At 42.4% G+C, this 20,093-nt stretch overlaps 1 pseudogene; it reads left to right on the forward strand.

The window, feature by feature from the left end:
• LOC143412069 (TBC1 domain family member 1 pseudogene) overlaps positions 1–19,855 on the forward strand; it is an 89,951-nt pseudogene extending 70,096 nt beyond the window's left edge.
• Positions 19,856–20,093: the final 238 nt, after the last annotated feature.

Consider the following 20,093-nt stretch of genomic DNA (forward strand, 5'->3'; position numbering starts at 1 on the left):
TTAATTGTTGTTGTTTTGTTTTTTGAGGTATTGAGAATTGAACAGGACCTGGCCCACATGAGGCACGTGCTCTACCACTGAGCTACATACCTATCCCTTTTTTTACATTTTATTAGAGACAGGGTCTCACTGAGTTGCTTAGGGCCTCACTAAATTTCTGGGATTGGGTTTGAACTTGTGATCCTCCTACCACGGCCTCCTAAGTCACTAGGATTGCAGACATGCCCTACCACGACCGGCTGCTATCTCACACTTTTATGTCAGTCTTTTTATATTTCTAGCAGGACAGGACCCTGAATTGAGGTTCACTAATTCTTGACAATGATAATTTCTGACCAGTGAAATTTGTGTTCATTTTAAAACTTTTCTTTTATCTATTTTTCTTTTGTATTGCTAGGTGTATTCTCACAAAACAGAGGGGGATTTGTTTGTTTGTTTCCTTTATTTAAAAAATGTGTTATTATTCTTAAAATGAAAAATTAACATTTTAATAAGATGTTATTCATCCTGGGCTTCAGTGTTAAACAGAACTGGATTAAAAGCCTAGGTTCATTCCTGTCTGGTTGTATGATGTTATGCAAGTTCCTTAGCTTCTCTTGACCTTTATTCCAAATGGAGATACTTACCTCCCAAGGTCATCATGGGGACTGAGACTGTAGGAGTCAAAACAGCAGAAACAGTGCCTGGCACACTGAGGGTGCTTACTCAAAAAAGAGAACCAATTTATCATTTCTGTTTATGTGGACCAGTAATGTTGCGTCTGTTCTTAGATTTAAATGTTCCCTAGCTTATCTGCCTCAACAAAATGCCGTGTCACTGGGACTCTGGTATTAAATTATTCTGGGTCTGTTCATCTAGGTTAAGCTTCCAGTGGGAGCCCAGCCTCGATCTGGTCTGTCCTAAGTGCCATCTGGATCTGATGGAAATATTTTACTTCTTACTTGCCAGCTGTATTCAATTGAAAGGGTGCCCATATCTCCAGGTCAGCCTATTGTAGAGAATTCCAGTTTTTTTGCTTGGCTCTTGTTTTTGATACAGGTTGGTCTAAATGCATATTTTTGCCCTTCTGTTCTCAGGTTGTGATTTGCTGATCTACATAGTAATGCTATTGTAATGCTTCATGGATTGGTTTAAATTATATTTTTAAACGATTAAAGCTTCCTTTTACGCCTTCAATAGCAGCAGTATGGAGCCTAATCTAGTCTTAGACCAGGCAGAGCTGGACTCCTTTGTCCTTGTGCCAACCCTACTCCCTCAATTCTCGCTTGTGGAAGGCAGAACCACCAGTACAGCACTGCCCAGATCCTTGACCTTGTGAGGTCCTTGGAACAATCTTTATAGAATAGAAAGCTTTAGAGATTAAAGAGTCTGGGGTTATTTGCCTTTATGACTTCCCCCTTTACATAATGTTTGCCCTTTCTTTCAATGTGCAGCTAGGCTCCCCATAGAGACCAAAAATCTCTACTTTTTATAAGCCTGAGTGAGCTCTGAAAGGCATTGCCTAGCAAAACTTTCTAACCTACAGTGCATCACAATACTCTTTGAATGATGTAAAGGGATCAAGTCCTACAACTCTGCAGTATGCCTTTGCAGTCTTTCCAATATGAGGAGGCAGCTGAAATAACTGCTACCCTCAGAAGACTGCTATTAAAAACAAGGAGGTCCCTACCCACTGCAGCCCAAGCAGGTAACAATGACATGGTTGCTACTGTCTGTGCCTCTCTCTCCTCTGACATGGTGGTTGCCTTACTAAATAGCTGATAGCGTTTTGAAGGTTCTAGAGACAGGCACTCACAACTTTAAAAAAAAAAAATTATGGCAAACTTTTACATAAAGCCTAGAAATTATTTTAGAAAATGAATATTTATCCCTCTCAACTTACAGTCATTTTAATAGTTTGAGCTCGACATATTGAATTGTTTTTTAAGAAACGGAGTATCTTGCTTTCTATGAGGCAAGAAGAGCAAAGTTTTAAAAACCAACAGATGACCAGGTAACTGAGTTGACTTATTAATTGGTTCTTTCATTTATTCATTCATTCCAAAGTATGTGTCAAGCACTACTTGGATGGAGAACACTTTGCAAGACAATGAGATAGGAGAAGGAGAAGGAGAACAAAGAGAGTAGTTGCCAGAACGATATGCTTTAATTTTATGTTCACCAATGTGACTCTATGATGAATGTGTGACTTCATCTCCACTAGAATGTAAGCAATATAACAGCAGAACCATGTTTGTCCTGCTAAAAATTCCTCCCCCCTGCCACAATGTGTGGCACTATCAGAAAAGGTAGATTATTAATAAACATTTGTTGAATCAGTGAGTCAGTTGTATGGCAGTGGAAGGAACTTAGGTTTTACGGTCAGACAGAACTGGTTGTGACTTTAAGCATGTAATTTAACATTTCTCACAAATTAAGAATAATAGTGAATAACTTGCAGGACTTTTGCAAGGACTGAGTGAAATCACATATGGAAATGTCTGGTAGGTGGTGCTTTCTAATCTCCCTTTCTACTAGAAGGTGGTTGTTCTTTTTCAAAATTGCTTTAGTTATTTTATTTCTCCTGCATTTCCAAATAGTTTTAGGATAAGCTTGACTGTGACTGCAAAAATAAATCCTGCTGGTATGTTGATAAAATAAACCTGATAATTTGAGAAAATTGTTTTCTTTACCCTGTTTGGTCTTCCAATTCATGAACATAGTATATCACTCAGGTCTTCTTTGATTTTTTTTTAAAATAAGTTGTTGATTGACATTTATTTATTTATTTATATGTGGTGCTGAGAATCAAACCCAATGCCTCTCGCACACCAGGCAAGTGTGCTACCGCTGAGCCATAGCCCCAGCCCCAAGTCTTCTTTGATTTAATTCACTAACTTTTTGTAGTTTTCAGCATACAGATCCTGTACATGCCTTGTAGATTTTTACATAATATTCCAATCTCTTTAGTGATTATAAACTATTATGTTTTAAATTTTGGGTGTAATTTTTTTTATTTATAGTACAGTATAAAAATGATTTTTATTACATGTTGATCTTGTATCTTGTGGTCTTGCTATGCATAGTTACAAGTTTTAGGAGTTTATTCTAGGTTTCTTGAGATTTTCTGCGTAGACAACAGCATTATTTGCAAATATAAATAGTTTTCTTCCTTTTCCATCTATATTATTTTATTTTATTGCCTTATTTAACTGGCTAGAAATTCCAGCATTTTGTTAAATAGGAGTGATGAGAGTAAACATTCTTACTTTTTCCCAGTTTTCAAAAGAAATTATTCCAGTCTTTCACCATTAAGTATGAGGTTAACTGTAGGTTTCTGTACATGTTCTTTGTTAAAAAAAGTTCCCTCATAGTTTGTTCACATATTTTGCTGTAAAAGAGCAGATTTTTAGTATTTTTTACTGTTATTTATGTTGTGGAAATCTTACTTAATCAATAATATGTCATATAATACCAAAAAGTTGCTGAGAAAGTTGACAAAATACATCTTATATGTTGGTTCCCACAGTGACCATGTTAAACATTAAACTTTGAGAAAGTGTGTTGCATTGTACATTTTTTAATGTATTGACCCTAGTTCATCTTCTGAACACTAGCATAAATAAAAGGTTCTAAAATTAAATTTTAATTTCTGCCCTGGGAATGTCATCTTCTTGCCCTCGTGCACTTCACTTTCTAACTAGGTAGCAGGACAATAAAAACAACATACATAAGTAAATATTCAGTATGGCAGAAAATCCCAAGTGCTTTGGAGAAAAATAAAGCATATTGCAGGAATAAGGAATCCCAGGGGTAAGGGTAGAGATGGGTCTCATTTTAAATAAAGTCATGAGGGTGGGGTATAGGTCAGTGGTTGAGCAGGTACTTAGCATGTATGAGGCCCTAGGTTCCATAACTAGCACCAAATAAATAATAAGTAATAAGGTAATGTATGACCTCACCAAACAGCACAAAAGAACATTAAATACTAGAATTAAGAACATGCTGCAGCAATGTGGGAAAAATTTTCATGATATATTGTTAAATTAAAAACAATATAAAGTAGAAAATTTGCTGTGGTTTCAACTATATAGATATGTATATATATGCACATACAGAATATAAAAAGCATGAGAGTAGCCATTATTGGGTAGAATTATGGATTGTTTTACTGTTCTTTTATAACATTATGTTCTCAGGACATATTATGTTTTGTAATTTATTATATCTTAAAAAAGAAAAAATGTTTTAAGGTTTCTATTAGTCAGCTTTCCACTACTATAAAAAAAAATACCTGAGATAATCAACTTATAAACAGAGAAGACCTAGTTTGGCTCACATTTGTGGAGGTTCCAGTACATGACTGGCTCTGCTTTGGGTCTGTGGAGGGAACACGTGGCAGAGCAAAATTGTTTGACTCTTTGGCTGAGAAAGAACAAGAGAGAAGAAGAAGGGTTCAGGGCCCAAATATCCCCTTCAGGGACATGCTCCCAATAACTGGAAGTCCTCCCATAAGCCCCACCTCTGAAGGCTCTACCCTCTCCCAGGACCACCAAGCTGTGGACCAAGTCTCTAACACATGGGACACAGGGAACATTCTAGATCCAAACCACAGCAGTTTCTTAGGGTTAATTTGAAATCAAATAAAAGGTAAGGGATGGAAGATTAAGCTTGAACTTGCATCTGCTCTGGAAGAATTTTATATGAGGCACATCTAAGCAAAAAAAAAAAAAAAAAAAAAAAAAAAAAAACAGTTTTCTTGGCAGCACTGGCGATCAAACACACCTCTACTAGGCACATGCTAGGCAACAATACATTCCCAGCCCCACAAAATCTTTGAAGGTGACTAAGTAAAAGCTGTAAATATTTGCATGTGAAACAGAGTTCCCAAACTTCCTCATGATGAGGCTAGAAAGTTTAAAAACTAAATCCTGGCCCTAAAAGGCGCCAAGGAGGTCAAAACTGACATGTGCTCTGGCTAAGTACAGCCTGAGTAAATCCACACATGCACATCTCCTGGCTTTTGTTACTCAAAATTGCAATGGCTTCTACAAGATTGGCAGAGAGACAATAGCTACTTCTCCCCAGTTTGCTGAAACTGCATTAAAAACATATTTTCTTTTTACATTATTACTTATTTCATTTGTGGGCTGGCAGCTGCATCTGGCCAACCAGGATCCAGGCAGAGTCTCTGGCTTTGCTGCCAGTAACAAAGGACAGGAGAGTTACATTTTTCTTGGTTCTGAGTACAGCTGTGGAACAGGCTGTGGATATGGCACTGATAAATAACTACAAGTTCATGCTTGAGAAATCACATTCAGATTTGGTGCCTATATTTTTTTAAGATTGACTAAAACAAAATGTATTAACACCTCTTATTACCATCTACATTTTCTTATGTGTTTAAGAGATGCAGAATGTCATGCCACAGTCTGGCTGGGCACAATTCACAAGCCACTTATCAAGCAGGAACGAACTTTATTTATTTTTTTTTTAATGAGTTTTCTTTTTTTTTTTTTTAAGAGAGAGTGAGAGAGGAGAGAGAGAGAGAGAGAGAGAGAGAGAGAGAGAGAGAGAGAGAGAGAATTTTAATATTTATTTTTTAGTTATCGGCAGATACAACATCTTTGTTTTGTATGTGGTGCTGAGGATTGAACCCAGGCCGCCCGCTAGCGCTTGAGCCACATCCTCAGCCCGGAACTTTATTTTTAAAACACACACACCCACCACATGAGTTCTTCAGGAATTCCCTCAGAGCCCAACTGCCACCTCAGGCACTCCCTGCAAGCACCTCCACCAATCTCTTCTGGCTCTTGAGGCCGATTGGCTGGGTCGCATAGGCGGAGCCAAAAGAGTCCCCCAATGAGCAGCTCCGTGATCTGAAAGGCCCAGGAAACAGCGCGATGAGCATCACCGCAGAGGAGCCAATCAGCTGGTTGCTGGGGCCGTGGTGAGCCAATCAGCTGGAAGTTTGCTAGGGCTGCTGTGAGCCAATCAGCTGGAAGTTTGCTGGGGCCTCTTCGGCTGTGGCTCTCAACAATGTCAGATCTATAACTACAATCAGACAAGGGTCTCTGGTTATTCTGAGAATTTCATCTGAGACTCAGAAACAATTGTCAATGGGTTCCTCCAAAACTGACTGTATGGCATGGCCAAAGCATGGCAACCTACAACGCTGATTCAGAATTTCTAGGCCCTGAGCAATCCCTGTATCATCAAGGGCAATATCAGTGCTGTCTTTGGAGCACAGATGTCCTAGATATCTTACATTTTCTCTAGCATATCATTTCTAATGAAGTTTTAAAACCTCACAAAGCTTTCTGTTTGTACCAAATTACACAAGAACTCAATTGTGCGTAACCAAACTTTCTTTTGTTCTCTCTTCCTCCTTTTTTTAAAAAAACTAATCACAGCAGTGCTAAAGGTTAAAAATACATTATATAATGAATAGGCTTCTATGGATAGCCAACTATTCTGTTAGAATGTAATGTCATTGTAAATTTCCAAGTTGCCTTGAAAATGATCCTCAGAGGTGAAATAAATCAGCTAGCTGGCTGGTAGGCAGTGAGTTAAGTTTTGACTATAAAAAGCAGGAGAGGGAGACATCACACACTTTTTTTTTTTTCCCCTAGTCCTTCCTCCTGGTTTCTTTTCTCTTAGCTTCTTTTGAACAGTCCTACTTTTATTTTGGCTGATGGTCTCAGTGCTCTGGATTGTTTAAATATAACACAGTTGTTAAGATTAATGTTTCTGGAGCCAAAAGATTCTAATCCTGGTTTCCCTGTAAACTGGTACAGGCTACTTTACTTCTTAGTACCTGTTTTCTCGTGAGTAAAATAGTTTCACTGCTTTGCAGGGTTGCTGGGAGGCTAATGGGAGCTAATGCATGCTATTCAACACATAATGTACACTCTAAATAGAAACTCATATTTCTCCTTTCTTAAAGGTGCTTTTAAGGTTACAGAACACTCACACACATTATTGCCTCTTTTAATCCTTGGAGAGGTTCTGTAATCAATATGCATAGCCAGGAAATGACTTGCCACAAGAGTCTCAGTCCAGTGTTGTTCTGCTGTGCTGGTTGCCATGTTTATGTAAATCAGAGCCCAGCTGTCTTCATATACAGAAAATGTAACATATACATAGAGCACAAAATAAGGCACAGAAGATACTCTATAAAGAGCATGGCTTTCTCATATCTTTGTCCTCCTTCCCAGTTTCCCTTTCTATTATGGATTTTTGTGGGGTGTGTGTGTGTGTGTGTGTGTGTGTATTTAATTACAGTTGTGTGCTCGTGGTAAGCTATTCTCTGGTAAAAAATCAGATGTAATATGAAATTTTAGACAAGAAACAATACATGTTTAAGTCTGAGATCAGTATGGGAAATAGAATAGAGCTTAAAATAGAGAATGAAGAGTTTGCAAAATCATTGGATAGGTTGGGTAGGGCCTCCAAGAATCTCCTAGAACAATTCCACAAAAATCAGGAAGCTGCTTATAGAACAATCAAGTTCAAGAATCCACTCCCAGTGCCACTACCATACCACTACAGCTCCCTCTGCACACCCATGAAGCTGGTGTTTGAACAGTGGAATGCATTTCAGTCACTGTCTTTGTAGCAACTGTATCTGGACATCCCCAAAGCTAGAGATTAGACACTGGATTTCTGCTACACTACATTTCTGCTATTTTTTTTATATATTATATAAACCATCATATCTTTATAGCCTTTATTTTTAACTTATTTTTTAGTTGTAGATGGACAAAACACCTTTATTTTATTTATTTATTTTTATGTGGTGCTGAGGATCAAAACCAGTGCCTCACATGTGCTTAGGAAAGCACTTTACCACTGAGCTACAATGCCAACTACTATTGCCTTTCTTGCCAATGGGTCAAAGCAAAAAGATATTTTTCTCTGCCTCCTTTTCTTTTTCCAAGTCCACGCAAACACATCTGATTGAAGGACAAAACTTCACATTCAGAATTTTAGTTGTAGAGACTCTGGGAAATGTAGTGCTTATCTTGTAATCTTGTGCAGTAGGAAGGCCCACTAAGAAGTGAGAAAGTATACGTGCCCAACTAACATTTGAGAACAGGTGTTTTTGTTTGTTGTTTTTAAAGAAAAGCATACTTGTACTTATTCACTTATACTTTCCACTTCTTTTTGCTTCTTTACTAGTCTTCTTTTGTTTTCTTCCCTAAAAGAGGATATGGAGAGACCTTCTACTATGTCAATGTTATTACAATTTTTCTTTCCAGATGGACTTTATGATGTTAGATAGCTGTGTTAGTCAGCTTTCCATCACTGTAACAAAATACCTGAGATAATCAATTAATAAGGGATAAGGTTTATTTTGGCCCACAGTTTGAGAGGCTTCAGTCCATGGCCACTTGACTCTGTTGCTTTGGGCCTGTGATGGCATAGTTCATCATGGCAGAAGTGCATAGTGAAGTCCTGTTTACCTCACTGCAGCCAGGAAACAAGGAGAGAAAGAGGAAGGGGCAGGTTTCCAATAACCCCTACAAGGGCAGGCATCCAATGACCTAACTTCCTTCCATTAGGACCTACGTCCTAAAGGTTCCACTGCCTCCCAAAAGCACCAAAGGCTAGCAAGCCTTCAACATATTGGTTTTTGGGGAACATTCCAGATCCAAACACTAGTAATAGCTTATACCTGGAAATGTGTATAAACTGACAATATCAAATTTCATTCTGTAATTTTTTTTTCAGATTCCCATCCATCATGACTGCCATACGACTACGTGAATTTGTTGACCGTCGCCCAGGGATTCCACCCAGGTAATGATCTTACAGATGCACAGCCTTCCAGAGCTGAGGCAAGGCAGGCAGGTACCTAGTGCTTTTGCCTAACATGTGTGAGGTCCTGGGTTCAATCCCCAGTATCACAAAAAATAAAAAGCTATTAGAAGCTGTCATCCTGCTGCTCCCTTATTGAGAAACAACTGCTGCCAGAGGAATCTTCTTTGGATTTAGGGGAAGTTGTAAAAAAAGAAAAAAGAAAAAAGAAATCCCATACAATCTGCAGAATCCAATAGGTAGCTCCAAATTTCCAAGAGATCAGGAGGATTTTGGGTTTTCTCTGGGGAAGGGCTTTTAAAAAGTTGGAACGACCCAAATTTTGGATGGGGGTCTTTTACTCTGCTTGGGGTAAATCGAACCACCCCTGTGCTTCTGCAAAATGGGAGCTGACTGCACAGATGGAAACCAAGGAGGAATTTCACTCCTTCTCCAAGATCGTCCAGGAATAAAAAGCCCTATACATGTTTTATTGTGCCGAATTCATCTTGCTGAGAGGTATTGGATAACTGTCTGTAAATCCTAACCCCACTGTCTTTCACCTTCTACAGAGATTTGTAATTCAGGACTCTGGGGGAGCAACACAGTGAGACTTTCGGGTCAGCCTCATTGGCTTCATGGATTTGAGCAACCTTTATGTTTACTTTAGTGTTTAATTATTTTAACAATGTTTGGTCAACAGAGAAGTCCTTTGAACTCATAATAAATTACCAAAGGAGGGGTGAGCGGAATTCTCTTAAGAATCCTCTTTTCAGAAAAAGCAAAGGTCCCTGAAATCTACCTGAGGAGGAAACAGGGTAGAGAGGAACAGGGACTGGTTCTAGTATTTCCTGATTCCTCCTTCCCCACAAGTCCTTGGTCTTTTTGTGGGTATGTAAGACTGTTTTCTCTCCTATGGGGCCCATTTAGCTGTGGTCTTGTCTCCTGGAGAAAATGGAAACAAATCTATGTTGGTTTCTAATGCTTGGTGTTTCATGGAGCCAAATCAGTCACTGGGTCTGGCCTGAGCCAGCCCCCAGGGGAGCCTGGAGGTTTGGGGGAACAGAGTGCAACAAGCCCCGGGGTCCCCTGGACTGAGTTCAGCTCATTTGTGCTTATTATCAGAGCCATAAGAGGGGAGGCATGATCCAATAGCTCCATCTCTTCTTGCACCCGGTATAGCTGGCACTTCTATACCTACCTTATGCCTTGTCAAAAACCATAGATCCAATCCCTCAGCGAGATACCTCAATTCTATGTCCGGATCAGATCTCTCACCAGAATGCCTTGTATCCCTGTGACAGAAAACCTGAGATATACAACTTATAAAGAGGAAAGATTTATTTTAGTTCACAGTCTTAGAGGTTTCAATCCAGGTTGGTTGGCCGTATGCTTTGGGCCTGCAGCAGCACCATACACCATGGCTGGAGCATAAGGCAGAGAATGCTACCCACCTCATGGTGGCCAGGAAGAAGAGAGAGGGCCCTTCAATGGCACAATCCCTATGAAATAACTTGCTCCACTGAGGCCCCACCTCCTAAAAGTTCTACCATCTTTCAATAGCACTATGAGCTGGGTTTTTTTGGTTTGGATATGAAATGTCTCCTGAAGGCTTCTGTATTGAACATAGCCATGTTCAGAGGTGGGGATTTTAAGGAAGTGAGTGGATTATGAGGCTTTGGCTTCATCCAAAGATTAACCCATTGATGGATTCATGATTCATTGACAGTGAGAGGTGGTGGAACCTTTAGGAGTGGGACTTTAGTTGGAGAAAGTAGGTCACTGGGACATGCCGTGGAAGGGCACTTCTCTTCCCTGGCTTCTTCCTACCCTTTCCCTGCTTCATGGCTGCCATGAGGTGAAAAGCTTTGCTCTGCCATGCCCTTCCATCATGATGTTTCTGCCTTCAGCCTGTTGACCATGGACTGAAACTCTGGAACAATGAACCAAAATAACCCTTTTCTCCTCTAAGTTGGTTTTTTCCAGGTATTTGTCACAGCAACAAAGCTGACAAACACAGCTGGATACCAAAACTTTGAACACATGGGCCTTTGGGAGACACTCCAGATCCAAATTTCAGCAGTTTGACTCCAGCTCACTGCCTTGAAATGGGCCAGAACACCACTGACTCTCTGCTTATCTATGACTACTCCCACTCTTCTCCTCCAACAATCTGTTCCCCAGAATGAGCTTCATAAAATGTTAATTGGATCGCAGCCCTACCTTGAATAAAATGGCTCAACCCACTGCATTTATCATAAAATCTAAACTTATTGCTGTGGCCTACAAGAAAATACCCCTGCCTATCTCTTCTTCAATCTTCTCCAGGAGGCCATGCTTCTTTCATACCTGGGGGCTTCAGATAGCATCTTCCTTCTGCCTGGACTGTTCCCTTCCCCCACCCTTTCATCCAGCATGTCTCAGGGGTGTTGCCAACTGGTCAGACAGCCATTGCTTGACCCCTCTGGCTAGAAGAGACCTTCTTCCTCTGCCTACCTCTCCACTTCTGTTATTCCCTACCTCACACCCTTTTTCTTTATTGCCGCTATCACAACTTCCGATTACTTTACTTCCTTCCTTTCTCACCCACTGGAAGGACAATACTCATACAGCTCCTATTGTGTGCCAGACATTATTCTGAGTACATATTATCTCATATAATTTTTTGCAACAACTGTGAATTCCAGATGAGGAAATTGAAACATCATGTGAGTAAGTGATTGTCCCAAGGTCCCATAGTATTTGGCAGTGATGGGCCTTATAATACCCACTGGTTTGGCTCCACCATTGTTTCTTGTCTTCACTGCAATTTACTACATCTCCAGATTAGCCCGGCTGGTGTGGGGTTTGCTGACCTTTGTCTGAAATCCACTATCATAACCTCTACTTAGCAGATAGCCACATATGGTAGGCCCTCTGTGTACAGTTCTTGAATAAACTAAAAAGAATGAATGAGAAAACTATTCTGTCCTTTATTTGTGGTTTGGCCTCCTATGACTGGCAGGACCTGGACCTGCCCTTCTGCTCTTCTGCATAGCATTCATCCAACTCATCTTTAAATGCCTAACCTCAGGGACTATACCATACCAGGAGAAACCAAATTGCAAACCAGTAGAGGCACCTAATAAAAATAAATATTAAATGGCTCACAAGTAATTTGGACCACATATGATTCTCATTAAAAGAATAGTATTAAATGCATCTGTTAACTGGGACCAAATCCAAGCCATGGGCTGGAGAGCTGTCATTCAGGGGCAGGGCTGTTTGAGGCATTGGTTTTTGGAGTTCAGGATGTTCCTAAAAAGATCATTTCAAATGCATTACATTTAGTGTGGCGCAGAAGATAAAAGATAGCAACATTGTGTTATATTTAAATGGATTTTTAAAATATTTATTGGGTTGTGGGGGTAGCTCAGTCATTAGAGCATGGGCTGAGGCCCTGGGTTCAATACCTAGCAAAAAAAAAAATTTTTTTTTTCAATTGGAGCAGTCTCTCAGTCTCTAAAATATCCAGAGGCAGCTGTTAGATCAGCTCATCCTGCATGGGAAGATAGCAATACCTAACATGGAATATTTTACTCGCCAAGTACAAATATCTCATTTACTCTCATGTAACCTTTAATGGAAATGATAGTTATTGTGCCTATTTTATTTTTTTTCTTTTTTTTTTCTTTTTTTTTTTTATTGTTGGTTGTTCAAAACATTACATAGTTCTTGATATATCATATTTCACACTTTGATTCAAGTGGGTTATGAGAAATCTGAGGCTCCTTCATTCCTTGAAGAGATAGCATGGAACCAGTAGAGCCTGGGAGGCAATAGGATAGACTACTGCTCTCCCAATCCCTGCCTTTAATCCCGTTTTCTGTATTAGGTTGGCCTTAGTTGGATTACTTATTCCCTCTAAGCCTTAGTTTCCCAACTTGTTATAGTACTCACCACACTGTTTATGATTAGTTAGCTGCCTGAATCCGGTTTTCATTACCAGATGGGGAACTTTGGGTGAACAGAACATGTCTACCATCACGTGTCCCTAGTACCCAGCTTACAGGAGACACATTAGAGTTTGCATAAGGACTTTTTATTAAATTGGAATAACAGCCCATCTGACATTGCTATGTCTTTATTGGTTTTCCTTTCTTTTTGCTACATCATAGTACTTGCTGTCTATCCGTAAGTAGGAGAATCACCAAGTTCATACAGAAATAGTGACGAACTCTTTTGGATGAAAGGATGAACATCCTTTCATCGTGCACACACACACAGATGACTCTCTGGGTGTGACATGGGGTTTAGGGAACTGAGTTTGATTCATGGCTTTGGCATTTACTAGGGTGATATTTAGAAAGTTTACTTAACCTCCCTGAGCCTCTTTTTACTCTTAAAACACAGAAAGTTAATAATATTTACCTTGCAAGGTCACTGTGAGAATTACATGAGATCATCTCTGTAAAAGTGCTTTATAAAGCATGAGGCACAGCCCAGGTGCAAAGACTTCTCTTTACAGAGTCACAGTGACTCAGGCAACCTCACGCTGTGGTCCAGCCTCTGGAGGGATGAACACCTCTGTCCTTGCCTGTGCATATTGAATTTTGTCTGAGACTAAATCCAGATCCTGCTCCTGTTACAGACACCCTCCCAGGGAATAGGTTTGCTCTTCTGCGGACTAAACACGTCATCTCAAAGAGCCAAGCTGTCGGGACTTGTAAATAATGCACGATGGGATTGGACTCGGCTGGACTGCCTGCTCCCACCCTAGGCAAAGGAAAGTGCTTTCTACAGCTAATTCAAAAATCTTGAAAGCCAAGTCAATAGAAATTGGTCTGGGCAGAGCCCTGGGCAAGGCTCCAAGCCAAGTCTGGAAAGTTATTTCATGCACTCACTTAGATCCATCGGTTTTTGCCTCAGATCTAACCTCTAGAGGAGAGGCTGGGTACTGAGTAGCCTTTGCCCTGGCTAAGCATTTCCCATTAGGAGGTAAAAGTTTTCCTTCAAAATACTGGTATTTACATTTATCAATTGGTAGCTGTTGTGTTTGAGATGAAAGTCACATGGAGCAGCTTGGAAAACTGACCCAAAGAGATGGAGGCAAAGTGTGCCATCCTTTCTCAAATCTCTCCACCTCTCCACCCAGCCTGCCCTCCCTCCAATAGCCACCTCATAATGCATTTTCCCACTCTCTCCACTCCAACTGAGACCTACCAAGAGACACCCCCAAGGAACACAGGAGTGTTACTTGGTGCTGGGGGAGGCTTCTCAATTCTCACAACAACTTTATACACTGCTCCTAGGGAGCAGCACTTAGTTCATTAGCCTGTATTTCGCTGGCATTTGGTTACCATTTTTGTGTGGTAGCACATAATGTTTTGCCAGCAAAGAACCCACAGGCAAAACACAACCTACTGCAAAAGCAGAGGGACTGTGAGAGACCACAGTGCCCCTTTGAAACCTCAGCAGATTCTTCACAAACTCCAAGGTGTTGCTTGGATGAGCTCTTAAGAAAGCTTTATCTCCACTCCCATGCATTCAGAAATGCCATTTGTTCCCTATTTGTGTGCCAACTTCTCTTTCCTCATATGACTTAATCCCTTGCCGTTATTTACTATTCAGGGTTCAGTCATATTATCCCAGCCACTGGGGCAGGCCCAGACAGCTTGTGGTTTTTCTGAAAATCAGAACTCCCTGAGGTCCTGTTTGCATAGACAAAGACACAGACACAGCTGCCCTGCTCAGCACTTGCCCTTCAAACTTGACAGGCCCCCTCTGGCCCCCTGCTATAGCTTGGATCTTCAGTGTTCCCCAAAGGCCCAAGAGTTAATGACTTGTTCCTCAGTCTGTGGCACATACTGGGAGGTGTTGGAACATTTAGGAGGTGAGGTCTAGTGGGAGGAGGTTAGGTCACTGAGAGAATGACCTTGAAGGGGATATTTGGACCCTGGTCCTTCCTCTTTCTTCTCCTCCCTTCCACCCACCACAAAGTGAGCAGCTTTGCTCCCACTACATTTCCATCATGATGTGCTATGTTGCCTCAGATCCCAAAGCCATGGAACCACCCGATCATGGACTGAAACCTCCAAAACTGTGAGCCAAAATAAACCTTTCTTCTTTTTAAGTTAATTTATCTCAGGTATTTGTTACAATATTGAAAAGCTGAGTAACACCCCCACACACACACACTCTCTACTCTATACCCAACTCTGTCTGATTCTTGGCCTCTATAATTCCCCTCACCTCGAGTATCTTCCCAGTCCTATTTGTCTGTCCAAACCCTAGACACCTCTTCCTCCTTGATGCCCCATTGGCCTGTCATTTGGGTCACTATTTCAGCATGTAAAGAAGATTTTTGAGAACCAAGACTGCTTCCTAGCTTTGTATTTGCAGACCCTAGCAGAGCACAGGGTACCTTATCTTCATTCAGTAAATGTTGATTGAACCTAAGGCATAGCTTGCATGCATCATCCAATATATAGTTAGTGAGCTTAATTTATGCAAGCCATGTTCTACTTTCAACTGACTCTCCTTTTGTATGAATTCTCATGGCATCTACAGAGTGCTCAGAATTTGTGGAAGGTTCAAAATGACCCCACATATCCAGGCATCACAAACTCTATAATGACATTTTCCCAATGATGGACACTTTCCTACATTCCTCCTCCAGGGGAAATGGCAATGTTTTTCCCAATGCCTTGTCTCCGATACTTCTCTTTTGTCTTTAATCCCACCCCCTAAAATATCCCCAACCTGTCCTCTCTCTCCTGCTCCTTCCACATTTCTTTTTTTAAAATTTTTATTCCGTTTTTTTAATTGACAGAAAACACTGTGTGTTTTTATCTTGTACCACACTATGTTGTGAAGTATACATACATTGTGGAATAGCTAAATTTAGGTAATTTTAAAAATGCGCTTCCTCGGTTACCATTTTTGTGTGGTAGCAGGTAACGTCACTCTCTTGACATTTATTATTCCATCATCTCCATATACATTTCCACCACCTTGTTCAGAATTTCATCATATCCTAATAGTCTTTCTACTTCTATTCAGAATGTTCTCAAATTTGAGAGCTTGTCTGGAAGTTCTAGCAGGGGAATGCAGCTACTCAAATGCCTTTGACTGAAGAACGATCCTCTCTCTGGGAAGGTCCTCCTCTTTGAGTACACTGCTTCAAGAGGGGCACACGTGGAGAGGTGAGGGAGGAAGGGGACACCCACTTAGCTAGCCAGATCAGGTGCATCAACCCTGGCAATCAGTGGGGTGACAGATGTCACAGCCAGACTGCCTTCGCTTCCAAGCATTCTCACTGCCATCAGAGAAAATCTTTCTGTATCATGTCATTCATCTTTTTAAAAATATTACAAAGACTCTTGACATCAGGTGATTCTCAAACTTTCAGACACAATACTTACTTTCTTTGAAAACAAGTTCATTCAGTATTGAAAATGCTGCCCTGAGCACTAATCTCCAGGATATATGAAGAGCTCAAAAAACTTAACACTTCACTTATAACAAATAACCCAATCAACAAATGGGCTAAGGAACTGAACAGACACTTCACAGAAGAAGAAATGCAATCGATCCACACACATGAAAAAATGTTCATCATCTCTGGAAATTAGAGAAACGCAGATCAAAACTACTCTAAGATTTCATCGAACTCTAGTCATAAAGGCATTTATCAAGAACACAAGCGCCTTTCTCAGCCGGGCTGCCCGGCGGCGCCACCTCACGGGCAGGGACGAGTGGGGAGGAGCCCGTCGCCCTCGCCGCCGCCTCTGAGGGGAAGAAGCCCGAGCCCCGGTGCGCCTCGAGCCCGCCCCCGGCTACCACCCCACGGGCCGGCGACGGGAGTGAGCGGGAGCCGGCGGGCGAGGAGCCGCCGCCCGGCCCGCGGTGTCGCCATTGTTCAGCGGGGTGGCCGAGGTGCCCGAGATCATCAGCTCCATCCGCCCGGCTGGGAAGACCGCCCGCCAGGGGGCCGCTCGGAGTGTGACGACACGTTTGCCAAGAAGTTCGAGGTGCTCTTCCGCGGCGCGTGACAGGGGCTCACAAGAAGCCCCCCCACCCCCAGTGCTGATTGACGAGTGCGTCGAGAAGTTCAGCCCCGTCGGCTGCAACCAGCGGGCAGACTGGGACCGACCGCGCACCAGAGCCCCCGGCCCAGGCGCAAGCCCTTCCCCCAGCCCCGCCTGCGCTCTGGCCTTCGGGAAGGAGTTTCAGGATGCCGGCCTCCCAAGCGGCAGTTTCTTCCGTTCTTTTGAGGAAAATGACATTGAGAACCACCTTGTGTCCATTAGTGGACACAAGATGGTGCAGCCAACAGATATTGAGAAAAATCGAACTGTGCTCTTCACGATTGGCCAGTCTGAAGTTTACCTCATCAGTCCTGACACCAAAAAAATAGCACTGGAGAAAGATTTTAAGGAGATAACCTTTTGCTCTCAGGGCGTCAGACACGTGGACCACTTTGGGTTTATCTGCCGGGAGTCTTCGGGAGGTGGTGGCTTCCGTTTCGTCTGTTCTGTGTGCCAGTGCACAATGAAGCTCCGGTTGATGAAATCATGATGACCCTGAAACAGGCTTTCACGGTGGCTGCAGTGCAGCAGAGGGCAAAAGCGCCAGCCCAGCTGGCCCTGCACAAGCTCTGTGAGAGGACAGAGGGAATGAATTCTTCCAAAACCAAACTAGAACTCCAAAAACACCTGGCAACATTAACTAACCAGGAACAGGCAACTATTTTTGAGGAGGTTCAGAAATTGAGACCAAGGAGTGAGCAGCGAGAGAATGAATTGATGGTTTCTTTTTGGAGATGTTTGTATGAAGAGAAGCAGAAAGAACACATCCACGTCGGGGAGATGAAGCAGGCATCACAGAAAATATTGGAAGTGAAAATATTGGAAGTGAATTGCCAGCCAGTGCCACTCGATTTAGGCTAGATGTGCTGAAAAATAAAGCAAAGAGATCTTTAACAGAGTCTTTAGAAAGTATTTTGTCCCGGGGTAATAAAGCCAAAGGCCTGCAGGAACACTCTACCAGCGTGGATCTGGACAGCTCTGTGTCTAGCACATTAAGTAACATCAGCAAAGAGCCGTCTGTGGGTGACAAGGAGGCCTTGCCCATCTCTGAGAGTTCCTTCAAGCTCCTTGGCTCTTCGGATGACCTGTCCAGTGACTCGGAGGGCCATTTCACAGAAGAGCCTGCTTCGATTTCCCCCAGCAGACCTTCAGGAAGCGAGCAAACACCCTGAGTCATTTCCCGGTGGGATGCCCAGAACTTCCAGAGCCCACTCAGGGCTCTCCAGGGGTCTCTCAGAGAAAACTTATGAGGTATCACTCAGTGAGCACAGAGACGCCTCACGAACGAAAGGACTTTGAATCCAAAGCAAACCACGTTGGTGACTCTGGTGGGACCCCAGTGAAGACCCGGCGGCACTCATGGAGACAGCAGATATTCCTGCGTGTGGCCACCCCACAGAAGGCATGCGACTCCCCTGGCAGATAGGAGGATTATTCAGAGCTGAGAGAGCTTCCCCCACGGTCTCCTTTAGAACCAGTATGTGAAGATGGACCCTTTGGCCCTGTACCAGAGGAAAAGAAGAGGACATCATGGGAGCTTCGTGAGCTGTGGAAAAAGGCTATTCTGCAACAGATACTTCTTCTCAGAATGGAGAAGGAAAATCAGAAGCTACAAGCCTCTGAGAATGACTTGCTGAACAAGCGCCTGAAGCTCGATTATGAAGAAATCACTCCTTGTCTTAAAGAAGTAACTACAATATGGGAAAAGATGCTTAGCACTCCAGGAAGATCAAAAATTAAGTTTGATATGGAAAAAATGCACTCGGCAGTTGGACAAGGTGTGCCTCATCATCACCGGGGTGAAATCTGGACATTTCTAGCAGAGCAGTTCCACCTTAAACATCCATTTCCCAGTAAACAGCAGCCAAAGGATGTGCCCTACAAAGAGCTCCTAAAGCAGCTAACCCCCCAGTAGCACGCCATTCTTATTGACCTCGGGCGAACCTTTCCAACACATCCGTACTTCTCTGCCCAGCTTGGAACAGGGCAGCTGTCACTTTACAACATTTTGAAGGCCTACTCACTTCTAGACCAGGAAGTAGGATACTGTCAAGGCCTCAACTTTGTGGCAGGCATTTTGCTTCTTCATATGAGTGAGGAAGAGGCGTTTAAAATGCTCAAGTTTTTGATGTTTGACATGGGACTGCGGAAGCAATATCAGCCAGACATGATAATTTTACAGATCCAGATGTACCAGCTGTCGCGGCTTCTCCACGACTACCACAGAGACCTCTATGATCACCTGGAGGAGCACGAGATCGGCCCCAGTCTCTATGCTGCACCCTGGTTCCTCACCGTGCTCGCCTCGCAGTTCCCACTGGGCTTCGTAGCCAGAGTCTTTGATATGATCTTTCTTCAGGGGTCAGAGGTCATATTTAAAGTGGCTCTAAGTCTTTTGGGAAGCCATAAGCCCTTGATTCTGCAGAAACCATAGTGGACTTTATCAAAAACACACTACCTAACTTGGGCTTGTTACAAATGGAGAAGACCATCAATCAGGTGTTTGAGATGGACATCGCTAAACAGTTACAGGCTTATGAAGTTGAGTACCATGTACTTCAAGAAGAACTTATTGATTCCTCTCCTCTCAGTGACAACCAAAGAATGGATAAATTAGAGAAAACCAACAGCAGCTTACACAAACAGAACCTTGACCTCCTTGAGCAATTGCAGATGGCAAATGGTAGGATCCAGAGCCTTGAAACCACAGTAGAGAAGCTCCTGACCAGTGAGAGCAAGCTGAAGCAGCCATGTTGGCTCTGGAGCTGGAGAGGTCCGCCCTGCTTCAGATGGTGGAGGAGCTGCGGAGGAAGCCTGCAGAGCCAGGCACTAGGGAGCCAGACTGCACCCAGCCCGAGGCCTCAGGGGATTAATGGTTCTGAAGAAATTGTACACTATCCCAACACTGTCCAGGCCTTAACTAGGAGAGACAGAAGATGCTGGAGGGAGAAAACAAAGCGTGAAGCAAACTTCTCAGGGAGGAAACTGGCTTGCCAACATGCAGATTCTTTTGAGCTCAAACTTGCAATATAGAGGGCCCACATCCCAGTTTTTTTGTTTTTTGTTTTTTTATTGTTTTAGGTTGTGATTTGTCCCTTCTCCAGCTTGATTACTGTACTCAGTAGCTTTAGATGGCATGGACATGAATAAATGCACCTTTACTTTTCCTGGTTATTTCCTCTTTGAGTAGCACTATGTTGTAAAGAGCATTTGTAATACTGGGTTCCAGAAGCAGGAGAGGCTCAA

Source organism: Callospermophilus lateralis, chromosome 13 (assembly GCF_048772815.1).
Source record: "Callospermophilus lateralis isolate mCalLat2 chromosome 13, mCalLat2.hap1, whole genome shotgun sequence".
Classification (NCBI taxonomy): domain Eukaryota; kingdom Metazoa; phylum Chordata; class Mammalia; order Rodentia; family Sciuridae; genus Callospermophilus; species Callospermophilus lateralis.